General features: G+C 42.6%; 1 pseudogene; it reads left to right on the top strand.

Annotated features, from left to right (window-relative positions):
• Window positions 1–23,038, top strand: part of LOC135553012 (vasodilator-stimulated phosphoprotein-like) — a 32,236-nt pseudogene extending 9,198 nt beyond the window's left edge.
• The last annotated feature ends 873 nt before the right edge of the window (window positions 23,039–23,911 follow it).

The raw sequence follows: 23,911 nt of genomic DNA, 5'->3' as shown, positions 1-23,911 counted from the left end.
GTGTACAGCCTATGTGTTTTTGTGTTTGACCGATTTTTAACACTACTTGTTATTCAGTCCTGTTACTGCCTGTGTCCCACTGTGTTTGTGTCAATTGGGCCAGAGGTACACTACAAAAGTATATGGACACCCCTTCAAATGAGTGGATTCAGCTATTTCATCCACACCCGTTATTGACGGGTGTATACAATCGAGCACACAGCCATGCAATCTCCATAGGAAACATTGTCAGTAGAATGGCCCATACTGAAAAGCTTAGTGACTTTCAATGTGGCACCGTCATAGGATGCCACCTTTCCAACAGGTCAGTTGGTCAAATTTCTGCCCTGCTCGAGCTGCTCCGGTCAATTGTAAATGCTGTTATTGAGAAGTGGAAACGTTTAGGCGCAACAACGGCTCAGCCACAAAGTGTTAGGCTACACAAGCTCACAGAATGGGAGTGCTGAAGTGCGTACCACATAAAAACTGTCTGTCCTCGTCTGTCACTACAGAGTTCCAAACTGCCTCTGGAAGCAACGTCAGCACAAGAACTGCTGGTCGGAAGCTTCATGAAATGGGTTTCCATGGCTGAGCAACTGCACACAAGCCTAAGATCACCATGCGCAATGCCAAGCATCGGCTGGAGTGATGTAAAGTTCTCCTCCATTGGACTCTGGAGCAGGGGAAACGCATTTTCTGGAGTGATGAATGAGTCTTCACCATCTGTCAGTCCGACAGGAAATCTGGGTTCGGCAGATGCCAGGAGAACGCATAGTGCAAAAATGTAACGTTTGGTAGAGGAGGAATAATGGTCTGGGGCTGTTTTCTTATGGTTCGGGCTAGGCCCCTTAGTTCCAATGAAGAGAAATCTTAATGCTACAGCATACAATGACATTCTAGACTATTCTGTGCTTCCAAATTTGTGGCAACAGTTTGGAGAAGGCCCTTTCCTGTTTCAGCATGACAATGCCCTTGGCACAAAGCGGGGTCCATGCAGAAATGGTTTGTCGAGATCTGTGTGGAAGAACTTGACTGGCCTGCACAGAGCCCTGACCTCAACCCCATCGAACACCTTTGGGATGAATTGGAACACCGACTGCGAGCCGGGCCTAATCGCCAAAAATTTGTTTCCTACCTCACTAATGCTCTTGTGGCTGAATGGAAGCAATGTTCCAACATCTAGTGGAAAGCCTTCCTAGAAGAGTGGAGGCTGTTATAGCAGCGAAGGGAGTGTGGACCAACTCGATAATAATGCCCATGATTTTAGAATGAAATGTCAATTAGCAGGTGTCCACATACACTACATGAAATATGTATCACTGAGTCTGTCACTGTGGCAGCACTGTACTTGATTGGAGGGTAATTTCATTGAGGACAATACTGTCAGATGATACTGGAAACTTCAAAACTAATGCAATTGTTTTTGTACGTAAACTGAATAAGAGGTCACACATGGTTGGTCACCTATGCCCACATTGTTTGTGTGTGTACTCACCTTGTGGTGCTAGAGATACCCAGGTTGTGTGCCGTATCCTGGAGAGACAGGACCAGGTTATTTTTACTCTGCCTTTTAAGAATGTGTATGATCGGCATCTTCATCATCCAAGACTTGGAACTGGGGTCTTTACTTTTATCAAGGCTGAGAGAGAGAGTTAGCATTGCTTTACTTTTTGTTTTAGCTCATTTTAAACGAGACATTTTTTAGTGGGAAGAGGTAATATGAATGGAATAACTTTTGTTCACATTTCCACTAGGCGTGAAGTCCTAAGATCTGAATAAACTGAGCTGTGATTCATCTTATTTCATTATCTTTAGTCATGTTGATCTTCTCATGATATACAAATTAGAATAATAAGTTTTTGGAGTTCAAGCACCCTTTTTGGTTGGTACATGACTCCATCTGTGAGCAAATTAAAGCGCATTAGACTTTTTGTTGATTTGATGTGCTAGACTGGACAGTTTGTCTGTCATGACTGACCCCACAACATCATAGAACACTGACAGGACATAGCAAGCACTCAACATATGAGTATCCAACATGTTCTGCCAAATGAACATTGGCCAAAGTGGAACAGTGGAGGGAAAGTCCAAATTGCTAACATGTTGGCACAGGGCTTGAGATAAAAAAATAAATAATGGTTGACTGATTAACTGGTAGCCTAAGTATGAACGCAGAGATGAGGATTGAGGGATTAAGAGGGACGATGGGGGACAGACGTAGAGAGAGGGGGAGGGAAGAAAATGAGGAGTGTGGAGAAGAGCATGGTGGGAGGGCCAGGTAAACAGAGCGAGCAGGAGAGACACTGGACCTGGCTGTACTTGTCAGTACAAGCTCTGAGCAAAGCCTTATACAGACTTCTCAGAGCGTGTGCCTCTGTTGTGCACTGCAGTTTCCTGTTAACCCCTCACTGACTGAGAAATTATAGGCTCCAATTCTGGCTCTTAAATGTCTGAGTTTGGTTTGTTGGTAGGTGTTGTCTGTCTGTGTATTCAGACTGAACTTTATCATAATGTTTATCAGTTAGGTTGCTAATTTGTCATCTTGACAAACAGGATATTTTCATAACCTTTGCTGCAGCACTTGGTTATGATTTTGTCATGTGCAGCAGCCACGTCCAACACAGTTAATGTTTCAAGGGTATGTGAAAATTCCTCAGATTAAGACTGTCCATTCCTTGTTTTGAGTTATTTTAATGCTCAGCCAGCCAGTGACCTATTGGCTCTCACAGTACAACACCTCTTAATTAAATGAACTGGTCAGCAAGTTAATGCTTAGCTTAATTGCTAGTCTGGACTCTTAACTAACCTTCAAGGACTGCATTATGTGTGTTGCTTGGACACTGTCACAGGAATAAGTTGTTTATGGACTTCTTTCCCCCGTGGTTCATTCAGATGTTAACGTGTGGAAAAACATGTGCATCCATGTAGCATGCCTGCCAACCCTGTGGACTGTGTGTGGCCTGCTTTAACATGGGAGTCTCAATGTCTGTAGATGTATCAATAATTCACTCCTCACTTTCTCTCCAATTAAAAATACATCTATTCCCCAGTCCCTTCTCTCTGTTCCGTACCAGTTTGGAGCTGCCCTCACTGCTCCATACCTGGGTAGGTTGCATTCACTAAAAATAAATGTGAGCAAACCCTTTTTAAATGGAATATTGGCATTCTTGCTGGAGAAGTTTGGCTTGTACTTCTGTGTCTACTGACCACGATCCACATCTCTTTCTTCACACGTTGTCCCCAGCCAGGGACATCTCTATTTATTTTTTCTTTCTAGCACTTCCTCCTTATGCTTACCTAACAAACATTTAGGTCAACAGTTTTTCCTTTTATTTAACTAGGCAAGTCAGTTAAGAACAAATTCTTATTTTCAATGACGGCCTGTTCAGGGGCAGAACGACAGATTTGTACCTTGTCAGCTCGGGGGTTTGAACTTGCAGCCTTCCGGTTACTAGTCCAACGCTCTAACAACTAGGCTACCCTGCCGCCCCACATGAGTGTGTAAACCTGAACGGGTGAGTTTGTGTGAGCGTGTGTCTATTGTTCACTAGTCAGGCTGAGTCAACCCTTATTAGGCATTGCTGGGAGCAGGAAGTGGGCTGTGGCTTCAGAGCTGTGTCACAGGAAGTGGGAGATTGTATCACAGACTGGAGAGAGGTAAAATGGGAGAAGAGATGGAAAAGGAGAGAAATGAGGCATGCTCTCTGACGGTCTGCTCCCTCTCCTTCGCTCTGTCTTCCTCTCTCATCACACTTACTAGACTTTAAGCCAAAATACCGTGGGCTACACATACTGCAATGTATACTGGCAAACTTGTTGTGAAAGAGCAAGTAAGGCATTTTACTGTACTACTGAACGTGACAAAAACTTGAAACTAGCTAGCAGGAGTTGTGTATTGTCAGCTAATTTGATGTGTAGGGATGAGAATATAAACCCTTTCAATTGTCTGCACATGCTTGTGGATTGTTGCGTTATTCAATATTGTAATGTTTTAGAAGAAAGATTGCTCAGATTAAGTAGTTTGCTTAGTGGCTACTGTGGAAGGTGAGGCAAGGATGTAATGTGAATTCAAAAGTAGAAATCTACAGTTGAAGTTGGAAGTTGACAAACTGAGTTTAAATGTATTTGGATAAGGTGTTTCACAATTCCTGATATTTAATCTCAGCAAAAAATCCCTGTTTTAGGTCAGTTAGGATCGCCACTTTATTTTAAGAATGTGAAATATCAGAATAATAGTAGAGAATTATTTATTTCAGCTTTTATTTTTTTCATCACATTCCCAGTGGGTCAGAAGTTTACATGCACTCAATTAGTATTTGGTAGCATTGATTGTTTAACTTCGGTCAAATGTTTCGGGTAGCCTTCCACAATCTTCCCACAATAAGTTGGGTGAATTTTGGCCCATTCCTCCTGACAGAGCTGGTGTAACTGAGTCAGGTTTCTAGGCCTCCTTGATCGCACAGGATTTTTCAGTTCTGCCCACAAATTTTCTTTAAGATTGAGGTCAGGGCTTTGTCATGGCCACTCCAATTCCTTGACTTTGTTGTCCTTAAGCCATTATGCCACAACATTGGAAGTATGCTTGGGGTCATTGTCCATTTGGGAGACCCATTTGCGACCAATATGTCTTGAGATGTTGCTTGAATATATCCACATAATTTTCCTTCCTCATTATCTATTTTGTGAAGTGCACCAGTCCCTCCTGCAACAAAGCACCCCCACAACACGATGCTGCCACCTCTGTGCTTCACATTTGGGATGGTGTTCTTTGGCTTGCAAGCCTCCTCCTCCTTTTTCCTCCAAACATAACAATGGTCATTATGGCCAAACTGTTCTATTTTTTTTTCATCAGACCAGAGGACATTTCTCCAAAAGGTACGATCTTTGTCCCCATGTGCAGTTGCAAACCGTAGGCTGGCTTTTTTTATGGGGGTTTTGGAGCAGTGGCTTCTTCCTTGCTGGGCAGCCTTTCAGGTTAATTCTATAGTACTCATTTTACTGTGGATATAGATACTTTTGTACCTGTTTACTCCAGCATCTTCAAGGTTCTTTTGCTGCTGTTCTGGGATTGATTTGCACTTTTTGCACCAAAGTATGTTCATCTCTAGGAGACAGGACACTTTTCCTTCCTGAGCGGTGTGACGGCTACATGGTCCCATGGTGTTTATACTTGAGTACTATTGTTTGTACAGATGAACGTGGTACCTTCAGGCGTTTTGGAAATTGCTCCCAATGATGAACCAGACTTGTGGAGGTCTACAATTTTTTTTCTGAGGTCTTGGCTGATTTCTTTTGATTTTCCCATGATGTCAAGCAGAGGCACTGGCTTTGAAGGTAGGCCTTGAAATGCATCCACAGGTACACCTCCAGTTTACTCAAATGATGTCAATTAGCTTATCAGAAGCTTTTTAAGCCTTGACATAATTTTCGGGAATTTTCCAAGCTGTTTAAAGGCACAGTCAACTTTGTATGTGATACAGTGAAATAATCTCTAAACAATTGTTGGAAAAATGACTTGTCCTAACTGACTTGCCAAAACTATAGTTTGTTAACAAGAAATTTATGGAGTGGTTGAATAATCAGTTTTGACTTCTCCTGTATGTGTGACTAGGGGGTTGTGTGTGAGCCTTGACATGAGCCAGAGCATCGGGGAGGCCCTCACCATCTGTCATTGTCACCCTGCCAGCACCATGTCACCATGCCTGGCTCTAGTTAGTGACACTGGTCTGTCAGTGCCACTGCACATAAGCCTACTTGCGTAACACTTGCAGTCCTCTCCTATAGATCGGCTAGTATTTCCAGTAGTGTCTACATTTTGTTTAATTTCTCTTATATACCAGGTGCTGTGAAAGGGCCACGGTTTGTATTAGCTGGTACATTTTCCCTAAGATCAGGTTGCATTTCCAGTGTTATTTTTCTGTCTGTGGGACTTAATGCAAAGCTGCCCCAGGAGCCTGCATGGCAGTCAGCTATCTGTAGGGGCTCTCCCTGTGGGTGGGTGGGAGGAGATGTTGATGTTGTGCAGGTGGAAGGTTCCAGATCCTCCTCTCAGACCCGGAGCACAGCCGAGCTTCCGGTCTTTGTCAGCCTCCATTGTTGTTCCCAAACAATCTTGTTTTGGATCAAACCATCTCTCCTCTTGTCATAAAATTTGCAATTTAATGGGTCCTTCCATGAAGAGTGCCTTTTTGTGTCCCTTTTGATATTTTACGTAGAAATTGTGGACCAATATTGAATTTTAAAAGCCTGTTATACTAAATGAAGTGCATTTTAACATAGACCACATGGCGAAATCAATAAGATTTTAAATATGAATTAAGACTTGCTAAAGTGCTAGAATTCTTAATTTTGACATGTCCCTTTTGTGTATCCTCTATTTATTTTACCTTTCATTTATTTAGGGAAGTCAGTTAACTAATTCTTATTTTCAATGATGGCCTAGTAACAGTGGGTTAACTGCCTTGTTCAGGGGCAGAACGACAGATTTTTACCTTATCAACTCAGGGATTCGATCTAGCAACCTTTCGGTTACTAGTCCAACGCTCTCACCACTAGGCTACTTACTGCCTGTGAGTTCTAGGAAGATTTTAATCCACTTAACACCAAGTTTTGACAATCATTGTAAAGCCCTAGTTATTTTGTTGCTTGACAAAGTAATTTCTGAAGATTAAATAAATCATAATCTGATTTAGTGATTAATTTACATCTGTCCCTCGTTTTTAAGGTCAACCCTGTTACTTTTACTGAACTCTTGTTTTAATACGCTGAAATTATTCCTTTTTTAAATATTGTTTTCAAATGAAAAATTGTAAATCAAACAAATCATTGTGTAAAAGCTGGTGAGCTGCTTCTATTCTTTTGGTCAAATTTCTGCTGTTTTGTGTTGGAAAACCCAGCGGGTCAATTATAACACGTCAACCCTGTTACTCATAGGGGGCTAGAAATGTTTTAACAATTTAACATTTTTATGAAGCTTGCATTCAATTGCCACTCGCTGTTGCAAAAAAGTTTCCATTCCCCATAACCATGAGATTCATGGCTGATTTTAAGATGAAATCGTCAACTCTTACGTTCAATTTGGCACTTATTATAGTAATTTTTTTCATCTAACTTCTTGAGATGGGAAAAATGTTCTTGAGATGGGAAAAATGTTTGTTTTTTTATGAAATTGAACATGTGCTTTTAGACTTTTCACCTCATTTTAACATTTGATCAAAAGTAAATATTTTTTTTTTTACCAAGTTACACGTCTCAAAAGGCACCAAATTGGTTGAATGATCCTACTGTTTTCTTGCTCTTTTACTCCCTCTGTCTCTGTCGGGTCTGTTTTGCGTACTCTTCCCACACTGTCTTTCACACACACTAACGTCTGGTAAATGCATCAGTGCATATATTGTAATAATACAGGTCAAGGGAGGCCCTACACTTTGACTATACACCCACAGGTGTATAAATGGCCTGTTGATTGTGATGAAGAGGCACCATTCAATATGGTGTATTACCTGTTGCCTCCTCCCTTCATTAAGAGTTTATTGTGCTGGCTTGCATCAGTGGGTCCATTGACAGCCATAGTGTGACAGTGGCTGGGTGAGTTTGACCAGAGCAACTGGATGATGGACTGGCTCAACTCTCAAGCTTGTCTTGTTTATGGCAGCATGTGAACTGGCTAATGTTTCTGATTCTTTCTCCCCCTCTGCTCCCTGTCCCGTCTTCTCCCCTCCCTCTCTTCCTACTCCTCTGTACTCTACCATACTTGCCCCTGGTTCCCTCCTCCATCATTTACCCCTCCCCCAACACATCCCTTAAGTGTTTTTTGCATAATAAGTAATACTAAATAATTACATTGTAGAATAACTGATTTTTCAATACCGATCATTGGAGGACCAAAAAAAGCCGGTACCGATTGATCGGCCAATTTAAAACCTTTTTTTTTTATTATTATATATTTGTAATTAATGACAATTGCCACCGCTCAGTCAGACTGCTCTATCAAATCTTATACGTAATTATAATAAACACACAGAAATACAAGCCTTTGGTCATTAATATGGTCAAATCCGGAAACTATCATTTCGAAATTATTCTTTCAGTGAAATACAGAACCGTTCTGTATTTTATCGAACGGGTGGCAACCCTAAGTCTAAATATTACTGTTACATTGCACAGCCTTCAATGTTATGTCATAATTATGTAAATATCTGGCAAATTAATGATGGTCTTTGTTAGGAATAAATGCCCTTTCAACAGTTCGCAACGAGGCAGGCAGCCCAAATTGCTGCATTTTCCCTGACTCCGCTTGCACTGAACACAAGAGAATTGACACAATTTCCCGAGTTAATATTGCTGCTAACATTAATTTAACTACATATGCAGGTTTAAAAATACATACTTGTGTGTAGATTTTAAGAAAGGTATTGATTATGGTTGGGTACATTATTGCAACGATTGTGCTTTTTTCGCTAATGCGCTTTTGTTAAATCAAGTTCAGTAGGCTCTGATTCAATGGTAAATTAACAGGTACCGCATTGGTTATATGCAACGCAGAACAAGCTAGTTAACCTAGTAATATCAATACCATGTGCTACAGTGGGGCAAAAAAGTATTTAGTCATCCACCAATTGTGCAAGTTCTCCCACTTAAAAAGATGAGGCCTGTAATTTTCATCATAGGTACACTTCAACTATGACAGACAAAATGAGAAAGAAAATCTGGAAAATCACATTGTAGGATTTTTAATATATTTATTTGCAAATTGTGGTGGAAAATAAGTATTTGGTCAATAACAAAAGTTTATCTCAATACTTTGTTCTATACCCTTTGTTGGCAATGAAAGAGGTCAAACGTCTTCTGTAAGTCTTCAAAAGGTTTTCACACACTGTTGCTGGTATTTTGGCCCATTCCTCCATGCAGATCTCCTGTAGAGCAGTGATGTTTTGGGGCTGTTACTGGGCAACACGGACTTTCAACTCCCTCCAAAGATTTTCTATGGGGTTGAGATCTGGAGACTGGCTAGGCCACTCCAGGACCTTGAAATGCTTCTTACGAAACCACTCCTTCGATGCCCGGGCGGTGTGTTTGGGATCATTGTCATGCTGAAAGACCCAGCCACGTTTCATCTTCAATGCCATTGCTGATGGAAGGAGGTTTTCACTCAAAATCTCACGATACATGGCCCCATTCATTCTTTCCTTTATCAGTCGTCCTGGTCCCTTTGCAGAAAAACAGCCTCAAAGCATGATGTTTCCACCCCCATGCTTCTGGGTGGTCTTGTATGTCTTCCATTTCCTAATAATTGCTCCCACAGTTGATTTCTTCAAACCAAGCTGCTTACCTATTGCAGATTCAGTCTTCCCAGCCTGGTGCAGGTCTACAATTTTGTTTCTGGTGTCCTTTGACAGCTCTTTGGTCTTGGCCATAGTGGAGTTTGGAGTGTGACTGTTTGAGGTTGTGGACAGGTGTATTTTATATACTGATAACAAGTTCAAACAGGTGCTTCTTGTGACGAGCAATCCGGGAGCGTAATCATAACGCAACTTTTCCTATTCTTGAAAATCGCAAATGAAATAAATATATTCAAACACAAGCTTAGCCTTTTGTTAACAACACTGTCATCGCAGATTTTCAAAATATGCGTTACAGCCAACGCTAGACAAGCATTTGTGTAAGTTTATCATGGCATAATGCTATGCTAGGCTCTGCTGGCAGCAGGCAACATTTTCACAAATAAGAAAAGCAACCAAATGAAATCATTTACCTTTGAAGAACTTCAGACGCTTTCACTCAGGAGACTCCCAGTTAGAAAGCAAATGTTCCTTATTTACAAAAATAATATTTTTGTAGGCGAAAAAGCTCCCATTTGTTCATCATGCTTGGTTGAGAAATCAACCGAAAAATACTTCAACTATAACGCCAAACTTTTTTCAAAATTTGCTCCATAATATCGACAAACACGGCAAACGTTGTTTGTTTAGCATCCATCCTCAAGGTGTTTTTAACATGTATTCGATAATATATTCGTCGAGGCAATGGTTTCTCATAAGAAACTATTGGAAAAATGGCTACCTCAGTATTTTATGCAAGATTTTCTCCGGGAGACACCATGTGACCACTCGTCCACTGGTCCCTTACAGCCATTCTCCAATGGAAATGCGTAAAAAGACGTCAATGCTGTAGACACCTTGGGGAATGCGTGGAAAACGTTAGCTCATTCACAGCCATATAAGGAGTCATTGGCATGAGGCGGTTTCAAAAAATGCGTCACTTCCTGATTGGATTTTTATCTGGTTTTGCCTGTAACATCAGTTATGTGGCACTCACAGACAATATCTTTGCAGTTTGGAAACGTCAGAGTTTTCTATCCAAAGCTGTCAATTATATGCATAGTCGCATCTTTTCATGACAAAATATCTTGTTTAAAACGGGAACGTTTTTCATCCAAAAATTAAAATGGCGCACCCTATATCCAAGAGGTTAATACAGGTAACGAGTGGAGGACAGAGGAGCCTCTTAAAGAAGTTACAGGTCTGTGAGAGCCAGAAATCTTGCTTGTTTGTAGGTGACCAAATACTTATTTTCCACCATAATTTGCAAATAAATTCATAAATCCTATGTGATTTTCTGGATGTTTTTTCCTCATTTTGTCTGTCGTAGTTCAAGTGTACCTATGATGAAAATTACAGGCCTCATCTTTTTAAGTGCGAGAACTTGCACAATTGGTGACTGACTAAATCCTTTTTTGCCCCACTGTAACTAGTGATTATGTAAAGATTGATTTTTTTTAAAAAAAGAAAAAAAAAGTTTAATGCTAGCTAGCAACTTGCCTTGGCTCCTTGCAGCCACAAGGTCCTTTTGATGCTGCACTCGCGTAACATGTGGTCAGCCTGCCACGCAGTCTCCTCGTGGATATAATCGGTGTCCATAAAGGCAGATTACCGGTTGTTATGAAAACTTGAAATCGGCCATGCTGATTAATCGGTCGACCTCTAACAATAACTCTCTTTCTGTCTCTCCCTTAGTGAGTCCAGTATCTGCCAGGCTCGGGCCACGGTGATGATCTATGATGATGGGAATAAGAAGTGGCTCCCGGCAGGAACCGGGCCTCAGAACTTCAGCAGGGTCCAGATCTACCACAACCCCTCTACTAACGCCTTCAGAGTGGTGGGACGCAAGATGCAGACAGATCAACAGGTTGTGTGTGTGCGTGCATGTTTCACTGATTGTGTGATGTTGTACATCAACAGTACCAACAAGCCCTGCCAGCTGTACAACTGTGAATCAGCCCTTTTTCCACCTGTGGCCATGCGCAGGCACACGAACACTACTAACTTCCTCAGTAACACAAGCACAGACTCAACACCAGGTTCTCTGTGCTGGGTCAAAGGGCTGTGTTCTGTCTCCTATAGTTCCCCCATAAGTGCCAATGGGCTAATACAGGCCTGGGTGGCATGGAGCACATGGGGCCTATCAATACTTACACCACCTCTACTGTTACAGCTTTAACAATAAAACTAGACAAACAGCACTATATATACTGAACAGAAATATAAACACAAGATGTGAAGTGTTGATTTCATGAGGTGAAATAAAAGATCCCATAAATTATCCATACCCACAAAGCTTATTTCTCTCCAATTTTGTGCACACATTTGTTTACAGCCTTGCTAGTGAGCATTTCTCATTTGACAAGATTATCCATCCACCTGACAGGTGTGGCATATCAAGAAGCTGATTAAACAGCATGATCATTACACAGGTGCACCTTGTGCTGGGGACAATAAAAGGCCACTCTAAAATGTGCAGTTTTGGTACACTAGACTATGCCACAGTCTAAAGTTTTGAGGGAGTGTGCAATTGGCATGCTGCCTGCAATAGTGTCCACGAGTTCTTGCCAGAGAATTTAATGTTTTTTAGAGAATTTGGCAGTACATCCAACCACCCTCACAACCGCAGGCCATGTGTAACCATGCCAGCCCAGGACCTCCACATCTGGCTTCTTAACCTGAGGGATCATCTGAGGTCAGCCATCCGGACAGCTGATTAAACTGAGGAGTATTTCTGTCTGTAATTAAGCCCTTTTGTAGGGAAAAATTGATTGGCTGGGCCTGGCTCCCCAATGGGTGGGCCTATTCCCACCCATGGTTGCACCCCCCCCCCCTCTGTAAAATCAATAGATTAGGGCCTAATGAATTTATTTAAATTAAAGATTTCCTTTTATGAACAGTAAACTCAGTAAAATTGTTGCATTAATGTTCATTAATAGATACAGTATCTCACCACCCCATCCCTCTCTCCATATCATCCTCTCATTTAAACATCCAGTCGCCTGAGTGTTCCCCCTATGCGTATGTTTCCTGAGTGGTGGTTGGCCAGCTCAACCACTTCCTGTGACAATTTAAGGATGCCGTCCTCATCTCTCATTATTGTCGCCTCTGTTTGCGTCTCTCCCCTCCCTCCTGCCCCTTTGTTCTCTTGCTCTCTCTCTTTCTGAGTATCTCTGTCCCTTCTCTCTGTGTCTGCGTCTCTCTCTCCCTGATTCTTGGCGCGGGGAGTTAAGGCGCTCGCTCCTCCGCTCTGTGGAATTCAGGGGTTGTAAAACAGAAACGATGCATCAGCACATTCAGACTGAGTCACTCAAACCCAGAGCACTGTGACTTGTATTGAATCACCAGGCTGGTGCCACCTGCTGGACGGATATAAACCTAGGGTACATTTCTCTTGTCCAAACTGGCTTCCTCTCCTTGATCTGAAAGCACAGGCTGAGTGCAATATGGGAAAAGCTTTCTATTAGGGAAGCTTAGACTGAGATGCACCCTAAACACGAACACTTAGAGCAGGGCGATATATCATCTAATGGATCCACATACCAGTATGGATTTTTATCACTGAGTGTCAGTATTAAGGTCTAGTATTGCCATAACCAATGTAGTTCCTTCCATACAACATGAGTAAAGACTGTTCTCTTATCTAAAATCTCCATTTCAACTATACGGAGCCCCACCTTGTTTTTTGATAAAGAAGTGGTATCCATGATATGCCAATGTTGGGAGTGTCATGTCTTGACTCCGACCCCCTTCTCTCTCTAAGGTGGTGATTAACTGTCCGATTGTGAAAGGCCTGAAGTACAATGAGGCCACGCCCAACTTCCACCAGTGGCGGGACGCACGGCAGGTGTGGGGGCTCAACTTTGGCAGTAAGGAGGATGCTGCCCTCTTCGCCAACGGAATCGCCCACGCACTGGAAGTGCTCAATTCCCTGTCAGACGCAGGTACTATTAGAATAGATTGTACATGCAGCCTCAACATGCTTTGCAATTACCTAAAGGCACAGCACTGTCTGAGAAAGAATTGCGAAAGATGCATGTGTAGAAACATGAGCATGACTTGCATCTCACAGCTTTCTTCCTAAGTCATACTCTCTCTCCCTTCTCTATCTCCAGGTTACGCTACCCTCCCACGCCCAGTGTCAAATGGACCCTCCCCAGAGGAACTGGAACAGCAGCGGAGGTACCAAGTGTGGGATATCTGGGGTGGGAGGGGAGTACAGTACACTCGCCTTTACTTCCAGATTGAGTTGTAATTAAGGGTCAATACAAGTATCATGACAAAATATCTTCGTATGACCAGAGTCCCACTGATCCGGTTTTACATAACCACACATGCACACTGACTCAAAGGATTTGTCGGCATTAGCCTTCCACTGCTTAGCCCTCAGCCAGCCTCTTGAGGGCCGAGTCTGCAAAGCGAAAGAAGGTCAACTCTTTGACGTCGAAATCTATCCTTTCCCACCAACTCCTCTCCCTGTGGACCCCACACTCGCCAAGGATACGGCCAGCTTTTACCCCTCATCTCATTTAGTCTAATGGGCAATCTATCACACACTGGGGAGGCTCTGGGATAGGCTGGCGAGATTGTCCATCAAATGGTGGTAGTAATGGTCACAGATATGATTGTCAAGATGGTACCGACTGTAAGGGGCGACATCTTACGAGCTCCAACTCCTTTGCTATATAGTGACTTTTATCGTGTTTATCTTTTTTTTGTACAGAAATGTTCAATTGCTGGGAATGAGCTGTTCTAGACAACTGTGATCACGCTCTCCGTAGCCGATGTGAGCAAGACCTTTTTAAACAGGTCAACATTCACAAGGCCGCTGGGCCAGGTGGATTACCAGAACGTGTACTCCGAGCATGCGCTGACCAACTGGCAAGTGTCTTCACTGACATTTTCAACCTCTCCCTGTCGGAGGTAAGGTAACCTGCTTAAATGACTACCGATCCGTAGCGCTCACGTCTGTAGCCATGAAATGCTTTGAAAGGCTGGTCATGGCTCACATCAACACCATTATCCCGGAAACCCACTCCAATTTGCATACTGCACCAACAGATCCACAGATGATGCAATCTCTATTGCACTCCACACTGCCCTGTCCCACCTGGACAAAAGGAACACCTATATGAGAATGCTTTTCATTGACTACAGCTCAGCGTTCAACACCATATTGCCCTCAAATCTCATCACTAAGCTAAGGACCCTGGGACTAAACACCTCCCACTGCAACTGGATCCCGGACTTCCTGACGGGCCGCCCCCAGGTGGTAAGGGTAGGTAACAACACATCCGCCATGCTGCTCCTCAACACAGGGGCCCCTAAGGGATGTGTGCTCAGTTCCCTCCTGTACTCCCTGTTCACTCATGACTGCACGGCCAGGCACAACTCCAACGCCATCATTAAGTTTGCAGATGACACAAGTGGTAGGCCTGATCACAGACAACGATGAGAGGCCTGACTGTGTGGTGCAAGGACAACAACCTCTCCCTCAACATGATCAAGACAAAGGAGATGATTGTGGACTATAGGAAAAGGAGGACCGAGCACGCCCCCATTCTCATCGACGGGGCTGTAGTGGAGCAGGTTGAGAGTTTGAAGTTCCAAGGCGTCCACATCAGTAACAAGCACACCAAGACAGTCATGAAGAGGGCACAACAACCTATTCCCCCCGCAGGAGACTAAAAAGATTGGGCATGGGTCCTCAGATCCTCAAAAGGTTTTACAGCTGCACCATCAAGAGCATCCTGACGGGTTGCATCACTGCCTGGTATGGTAACTGTTCGGCCTCTGACCACAAGGCATTACAGAGGGTAGTGCGTACGGCCCAGTACATCACTGGGGCTGAAATCCCTGCCATCCAGGACCTCTAAATCAGGCAGTGTCAGAGGAAGGCCCAAACCATAGACTGTTCACTCTGCCACCATCCGACAAACAGTACCGGAACATCAGCTGTCATACACTACATACGTGCACACACACATACCGACACAGCACGCACACACTTTTACACTAATTTGCTGCTGCTACTCTGTTCTTTATTTTACTCTTATTATATATCCTGATGCCAAGTCACTTTACCCTGCTTGTACATACAGTATCTACCTCAAGTACCTCGTAGCTCTGCTCATTTTATTTGGTACTGGTACTCCCTGTATGTAGCTCCATTCTTGTGTATTTCATTCCTTTTGTTACTATTTTATTTTTAAACTCTGCATCATTGGGAAGTGCTCGTAAGCAAATGTTTCACAGTAAAGTCTACACCAGCCTTCAGTCAACCAAGAGTGCTTTCAAAGTGTGTGTGTGGCAGCTGCAGGTCCTGTGGGTGACAGATGTGCTGGGGTAGGGGACCTGGATTGACACCGGATTAGGGCTTCTTGGCCAAATGTGTACTTTCATTTCAGTGCTGGACTAATCAGGAGCTCTTTCACCAACCCAGCATAACCACATATTCAGCACAAGTTAATAACAGATATGCTCTTCAGTCTAACGCTGCTCCAGAGCCATTTGTCACAATTAGACAGTGCCCACAAGGATTGTTTGAACATGGTTGTTGCTTTAATTAAATAACTGCTGGTACACTTGCCATGTCATTAGTGTGGAAAGATGAAAACCAAAATGTAATTTCTCTGCCAGGTCACCTCTGGCTTGATCTCCTTTTTCAGGGAGGATGTGGTGCCTTCCCATTCATCCCTTCACCAGATACATTTTTATATTTTTTGTGCCTCTCTATTGACTGTTTGGGTGTTTAGTTTGTTTGTTTGTCTCTTAGTGTTAATCCCCATGAGTTTTATACCTGTAGGCTGGAGCAGCAGAGGCTGGAACAGCAGGAGACAGAGCGTCAGGAGAGAGAGAGGCAGGAGAGAGAGAGACAAGCTGCAGCAGGTCAGAGGTCACACTAACGGCAATACAATTAGCCTATTTGAACACACCTTTTATTTGTTTTACCCATTCCCTGAACGAAGTACACTGACTGTCTTAACTTTTTATTTATTTTTAGTGCCCGCTGCATCGTTGGCTCCCCCAGCACATCCGGGCCCCCCTCCACCCCCCTGCCCTCCTCCGTCTGGGCCCCCTCCACCCCCGGGACCTCCTCCCCCAGGACCCCGGCCGCAGGATCAGGACCCCCGCCCGCCCCACCACTGCCCTCCCCGGGAGGAGATGGGGGTCTAGTGGGAGGTGCAGGGGGCCTGGCGGCAGCCTTAGCCGGGGCCAAGCTCCGCAGAGTGGCCAAGGTGAAAGAGAGAAAGTGGCATCAGGATTAGAATTAGCATAACGATAGATACAAAACTATCTCCACATTTATGCAACCACCATTCATTTCTGATTTGGACTTCAATGCCATTCATTTTGAATGCGGAGCCTCTGTTTTGCAATGCTAGCAAGAGCTAAAGTGTTGTGTCGATACTGATACTCTAACATCTCCTGTGTCTTCTACCGCCCTCTGTAGGAGGATAGTGGTGGTGCTGCTGTTGCTGCAGCACCGGCTGCCAAGCCTGATCAAAGCCGCACCAGTGCCTCCATCGGTGGTGGTGGAGGAGGAGGCTTGATGGGTGAGATGGCATCCATCTTGGCACGGAGGTAGGTGGCACTGAAGAGCGCACTCCTATAAATGAACAGATCCATACGCCTCAGTCTATAGCGCTATGTATGCCCCTCTATGGCGCTGATCTAGCTTGGTGAATCTTTAATTAAGTGTTGTCTCAAACTCTTACTCTCCTTTTATGTCTGTGTCTTGTTCAGGAAGAAAATGGCAGACGGTGGGGCTAAGCCACCTGCTAAGATGGCAGATAATGTAAGTATTTGTTAGTTTATTGGCCAACTATGTTGTGAATACAGATTTGAAAGGTGTCCATGTAGTCAGAAAACACACACGTTTTGCTTGTCTAACTGTTTCTTTTTCCCTACAGGAATACTCAGAGTCCCAAGGCCAAAGTGGTGAGAACCGTCTGTGTGTCAGTCTGTTTTGGTTGTATCTGGAAGACAAATTTGCTTAATATTAGACTTTTATACAGTTTGGATTTAAAATATGCCTCTCTGCTTTTTAGACACTATTGGACGAAGACCTTGGGAAAAATCAGCCACTATGCCAAGGTAAGGTTTCAGCTTCCTATGCTCTCTCCGTGTCTGTAGTAAGAGCAGCCTGTGTGGACGCATGTCAATCTCAGAATTCAAAGAGGTGTGTTGATTGTGTCCCGTTCTAAGAGCAGTGTGTGTCTCACAAACAGGAATCACTCCATCTCCAAGAGCATGGACTCCACCTCTCCCTTGTCCCAAGGTCCCAGGTACAAAGTCCCTTCCTTGACAAGACAACAGGACTGACGCGTTGCTGCTCTTCCTAACATACCGTCCCACCTCCCTTCCCTCTGTCAGGTCAACAGGGGCACAGCTTCAAAGAGTGGTGCTGGGCCATTGTTCTGTTGACAGCACCACCTAGTGGACTGCAGAACGCTGTGACTTCTGTGACAGCTTTTATCATCTCTGCTCAAAAAGCTGCAGGATTCCATTCTGATATGTGAATTTATATTTTTTAAATGTGTATTTATTTATTTGTACCAAAGAAAACAAGTGATGGACAACAATACAGATTTGTTAAAAAAATATATATTTTTAAATGTTGTGGAGGTGTGGTTGGGCTTATATTAAAACAACACCACAAAAAACAAAATCCAATACATGAGTACAAAAACGTTTGTGAAAACGGATAACAAAACCTACTAATTATAAATTAATTGATCAGTAATCACACAAACCATTTTAGTATGAGAGTTAGGCTATATGGAGGGGATTGCTGACCCCCAGTTATCGCTTAAGGTTATTGCCAAAACAGAATCCCTCACTGTGAAGATAAGCATTTCAGAGTATGTTACCTCTATATCTGATCGATAATTGACTATGTGAGAGAGATTTCAGAATTTACCTGGAAGAATCCATTGACGGGTTTAGGTAAACTGTCTCGGGAGGTGTAAATATTTGTAGATGAAAGTGCACAATTGGCGTACATTAATGTCGTAAATAGACACGATATTGAGTTTCTTAAACAAAGGTGCAGATGGAGCCAGGTAATTAGAGGTATCAGCTAGTCTTGAGTAATTTGTGTAGGTAGGAGGCATGTGTACTGGCCCGGACAATATTACAGTAAATGAGATATGGGTAAATTTAAACTATAGTATAGAGTTAGGAAGCAAGCCTGATGACCCATACCACTAATCTTTCTGATGATACCAACAGATTTCATCACTTTGCTGCAGACAAATTGAATATGATCTTTCCAGGATAACTTTTCATCAATTACAACTCCAAGGAATCTAGTGGATGTGACTTCCATTTCATTCCTACCAATTGAGATGTTTGCTCTTTATAAATAAATAATGTTTTTACAATATTTATTTTTGTAAAGAAAATGGGAAGTACGGTAGACACAGCAGCACGGTCATTGATATAGATTAGGAATAACAAAGGTCCAATTATCGATATCTTGACCCTGGTAGATGCACAGCCATTTGAATAAACACATTGTTCTCTAAAATAAACATAACTATATAACCAATTATACACTACCGTTCAAAAGTTTGGGGTCACTTAGAAATGTCCTTGTTTTTTAAAGAAAAGCACCATTTTTTTTGTCCATTTAAAATAACATCAAATTATTCAGTGTATACATTGTTAATATTGTAAATTTACTATTGTAGCTGGAAACAGCTTTAAAGAAAATGTTTTTTATGGAATATCTACATAGGCGTATAGAGGCCCATTTATCAGCAACCATCACCCCTGTGATCCAATGGCATGTTGTGTTAGCTAATCAAAGTTTATCATTTTAAAAGACTAATTGATCATTAGAAACCCCTTTTGCAATTATGTTAGCACAGCTGAAAACTGACCTTTAGACTAGAGTATCTGGAGCTTCAACATTTGGGTTTGATTACAGGCTCGAAATGGCTAGAAACAAAGAACTTTCTACTGACACTCGTCAGTCTATTCTTGTTCTTAGAAATAAAGGCTATTCCATGCAAGAAATTGCCAAGAAACTAAAGATCTCGTACAACGCTGTGTACTACTCCCTTCACAGAACAGCGCAAACTGGCTCTAACCAGAATAGAAAGAGGAGTGGGAGGCCCCGGTGCATGACTGAGCAAGAGGACAAGTACATTAGTGTCTAGTTTGAGAAACAGATGCCTCACAAGTCCTCAACTGGCAGCTTCATTAAGTAGTACCCGTAAAACACCAGTCTCAGCGTCAACAGTGAAGAGGTGACTCCGGGATGCTGGCCTTCTAGAGTTCCTCTGACCAGTATCTGTTCTTTTGCCCATCTTAATCTTATCTTTTTATTGGCCAATCTGAGATCTGGATTTTTCTTTGGCACACCTGTATTTGGGGAGTTTCTCCTGTTCTTCTCTGCAGATTCTCTCAAGCTCTGAGGTTGGATTGAGAACGTTGCTGCACAGCTTTTTTCAGCTCTTTCCAGAGATGTTCGATCGAGTTCAAGTCTGAGCTCAGGCTGGGCCACTCAAGGACATTCAGAGACTTGTCCTGAAGCCATTCTTGCGTTGTCTTGACTCTGTGCTTTGGGTCGTTATCCATTTGGCAGGTGCACCTTCTCATCCATCGGAGGTCCTGAGCACTCTGGAGAAGGTTTTCATCAAGTATCTCTCTGTACTTTGCTCTGTTAATCTTTTCTTCCCCTGACTGGTCTCCCAGTCCCTGCTGTTGAAAATCATCCCCACAGCATGATGCTGTCACCACCATGCTTCACTGTAGGGATTGTGCCAGGTTTCCTCCAGATGTGGCACTTGGCATTCAGACCAAAGAATTCTATTTTGGTTTCATCAGACCAGAGAATCTTGTTTTTTTTACCGAGGAGTGGCTTCCGTCTGGTCACTCTACCGTAAAGGTGGAGTGCTGCAGAGATGGTTTTCCTTCTGTAAGGTTCACAGAGGAACTCTGGAGCTCTGTTAGTGACCATCGTATTCTTCGGCACATCCCTGACCAAGGCCCTTCTCCCCTGTTTGTTCAGTTTGGCCGAGCACCCAGCTCTGGGAAGAGTCATGGTGGTTCCAAACTTATTCCACTTAGGAATGATGGAGGACACTGTGTTCTTTGGGACCTTCAATGCTGCAGAAATGTTTTGGCTACCCTTCCCCAGATCTGTGCCTTGACACAATCCTGACTCAGCTCTACAGACAATTCCTTCCACCTCATTGCATTGTTTTTGCCCTGACATGTACTGTCAACTGTGGGACCTTATCTAGACAAGTATGTGCCTTTCCAAATCCTGTCCAATCAATTGAATTTACCACTGGTTTACTCTAAGTTGAAGAAACATCTCAAGGGATGATCAATGGAAACAGGATGAACCTGAGCTCAATTTCTAGTCTCATAGCAAAGTGTCTGAATACTTATGTAAATAAGATATTTCTGTTCTAAAACCCTGTTTTCACTTTGTCATTATGAGGTATTGTGTGTAGATTGCTGAGGATTTTTATTTATTTAATCCATTTTAGAATAACGTTGTAACGTAACAACATGTGGAAAGTCAAGGGGTCTGAATCCTTTCAGAATACACTGTAGATGCCTTTTTCTTATTCAACAGTTGAGGGATGATTTTCCAAGTTTACTTTATATTATTTAGGAATTCTTGGAATTTGATATCCATTGATGTAGTATAGAATGGAATATTGTGTGTTTGGCCTGTTATTTCTGGACATTTGGTGTTGTGGTCAACAGTCAAATGTCATTGAAACTTTGAAAGCCATCCTTAGGTTGTCTGTTTTTCACAGAATGTGGTTTTGAATGTGTGGTGCTTCCTGAGGCCTCTTTGGTGGCGCTATGGTGATGGGTTGGATTGACAGCGTAGGTTGTCAAGGTGATGAGACTATGCTCGATCTTAATCAGTCCCTCCCTTTCTCTCTCTGCCTCCCCTACCCACTCGCTTTCTTTCCCCCCCCCCATTGCCACACCCCATCCAGGGTGAAGCAAGCAGGTGTTAATAATGATGCTGGAGGTGGTGAAGAGACCGATATTGAGAGGATTAAACAGGTAAATATTATTTTCTGCTGCACCTCTAATGCCAAGACTAGTAAAGACATAATCATATACAATACTAATACTGTAAATGTTAGAATGTTTTGATTGCTTCTTGCAGGAGATTCTTGATGAGATGCGGAAGGAGTTACAAAAAGTCAAGGAGGAGATAATCGGAGGTGAGACTGCAGATATTTGTTTTGGGCCACAACCATGTTTCACAGACTGTTCCAATGACTTTACATTTACATTTAAGTCATTTAGCAGACGCTCTTATCCAGAGCGACTTATAAAAGTCCAAATTGAGGGAGAAAATAGCAAAGGCACTACTTATTTTGTTTGATGTTGTATTGATTGTTCCTTGTCTCCTGTTCCACAGCCTTTATTGAGGAGCTACAGAAGAGGGGCTCCACATAGTTCTGCTAGTGTGGTGGGGTGGATAGAATGGATAGAGGAGGTTATGGCCCTGTGTGGACCTCTCCCCCATCACCCCCTCCAGTGTACCCCAGGGATGTTTCTTTATCTTCCTCACATTCACATACCTACATAATTGCATTTAATTGTACCTTTAACCCGGGGAACTGATTTAACAACCACATCCAAACAAAGGACTAGATCACCTGCTGCGTTGATACCAGCTCTCCTCGCTCATCCCTTGTCTCCAACTTTTCCTTCATTTCATGACAACCACTGCAGAGCACATAATGACGGCTGTTGTTGCTCTTACTCCTTGTCATGTACAGTTGTATCTCCCCCCATGTATCTGTCCCATAGAAATCATGCTCCTATTCACTCCCTTCGTCAGACAGACCATTGTAATTACTGGGGTATTCAGTAATCAGGGAAGATCATATCATTCATTCTTGTTATTGTAATGGCAGAGTGGATGGTTGGCTTTTGTAAGAATCCTCTTTAACCTGGCACAACTTCAACCTCATACGGCCTTCAAATAAAAACTTTTATATAGGCCAAGCTTTCAAGGGTTATGTTGTCTTGGCCTATTTTGAGAATGTGGGAGGACCCTACCAGATTGTTCATGGACCCTGTGGTTGATGGCTTTCATCCACAGCACACACTGCTCCCTGCAGGCCTGGTGCACAATGGCAAGAGCTTATACTGCCTTGAAGCAAAGTCTACCGCTCCCAAGTGGACTGTTCTGTCAATGGCCAAAATAGAGAGACTACGCAAACTTCAATTCTACAGACTTGGAGAAGTCAGAGGAGACATGCAAAGGGAATGTGATGGACGACTGCCCGGAGTGCTGTGAGAGAGGAGAGTGCTGTGGTTCTGTGCTATGGAGGGAATCCTTGTTCTTTCTGCAATGTACTTGGCCTAGAGAAAGTGTAAATTTTGTGTGCCACTCCCTGTGCCACACACTCTTTACCTTCTGCTCAAAACAAGACACTAATCATTGGCCAGTGCAGTTGTCCTAAACTGTACTGTTTTGTTTTAGGTGTGTTTTCTAACTACATTGACATAGTTATGGAATTTTTTTTTATATTTCAATTGGCCATGACCAACTGCCTTGGAGAATAGATATTTGTTTTGAGGGAAAATATTAGCAAAACTGAATTGCTGTTTCTATTTTAATTTGAGGTGAATGGGAATTGTTTTGATTGTTTTATTTTTTAAGAGAATATTTTGGGTTACTGTTTTTTCTAATAGAGTTTAAGCTTTTTACACTGAAATATAAATAAAACATTGTAGAGACACTGGATTGGAGATGCCTTTTATAGTCAAATACAGCCGCTTCTTGTAACACGAGTCTTGGGTTTTACCTTTTGTTGGTCTTTCCATTGAAGTGCATTTCTATCCTTTTCAAGCCTTTAATATATTCTGGCTGTCAAGGCATTGAATTGAATTATGTTGTGCATGTATTCAATACAGCTCAAACGCATTTATGAACATTTCAAATAGGAAAGAATTAAATTTATTTAGATATTTTCAATATGACTCACAGCATAGGGGTGGGGGATATAGGAATGTTTCTCTAGTTTTGTTCCTTCCAGAGTGAGGGATCAAATGTTTTTCTCTATTAAAGTGTGCTTGCGGATCCAACTAAAACGGTTGTGTCAGGGTTATATATATATATATATATATTAGTTAGAGTAGGATCCCATTTATGATCAACTGGTCCAATGATTCAGACATGACATAAATGAGACCTTATGCATGCTACAGGACAGTGGCATGCATGATAGAACAGCACCTATGAGTTTAGAATTCATTTCATGACTTAAAACGAGTCATTCTAGAGCTGAGACCTTGTGACAGACACGATATTTAAACATATGAACATGAAAATCCTACACTGTATGAACAACATGCACTTTTAAAGTGCATATCCACTTTTAAAGTCCGCTGCCTATGATGAAGCGTGAGTTATCCGGAACTGACGTAAAAGGGCGAATGATGTGGCACAAATTGGAAGTCAATGTGAAATAAATAAGTGTTTGCCATCTTAGATAAATTAAGGTTTGTTTTAGACTGTTCAGAGGCCAAAGACAAAGATGAAATGACAGGTGGAACAATCATATTGGTTTGTCTTTCCTTCCAGAGATATCCCTAGCGGCTTCCGGATTGAT

Source organism: Oncorhynchus masou, chromosome 13 (assembly GCF_036934945.1).
Source record: "Oncorhynchus masou masou isolate Uvic2021 chromosome 13, UVic_Omas_1.1, whole genome shotgun sequence".
In the NCBI taxonomy this organism is placed as follows: Eukaryota; Metazoa; Chordata; class Actinopteri; order Salmoniformes; family Salmonidae; genus Oncorhynchus; species Oncorhynchus masou.
Note: the sequence above shows the minus strand (reverse complement) of the source record. Positions and strands in the feature narration are given on the sequence as shown.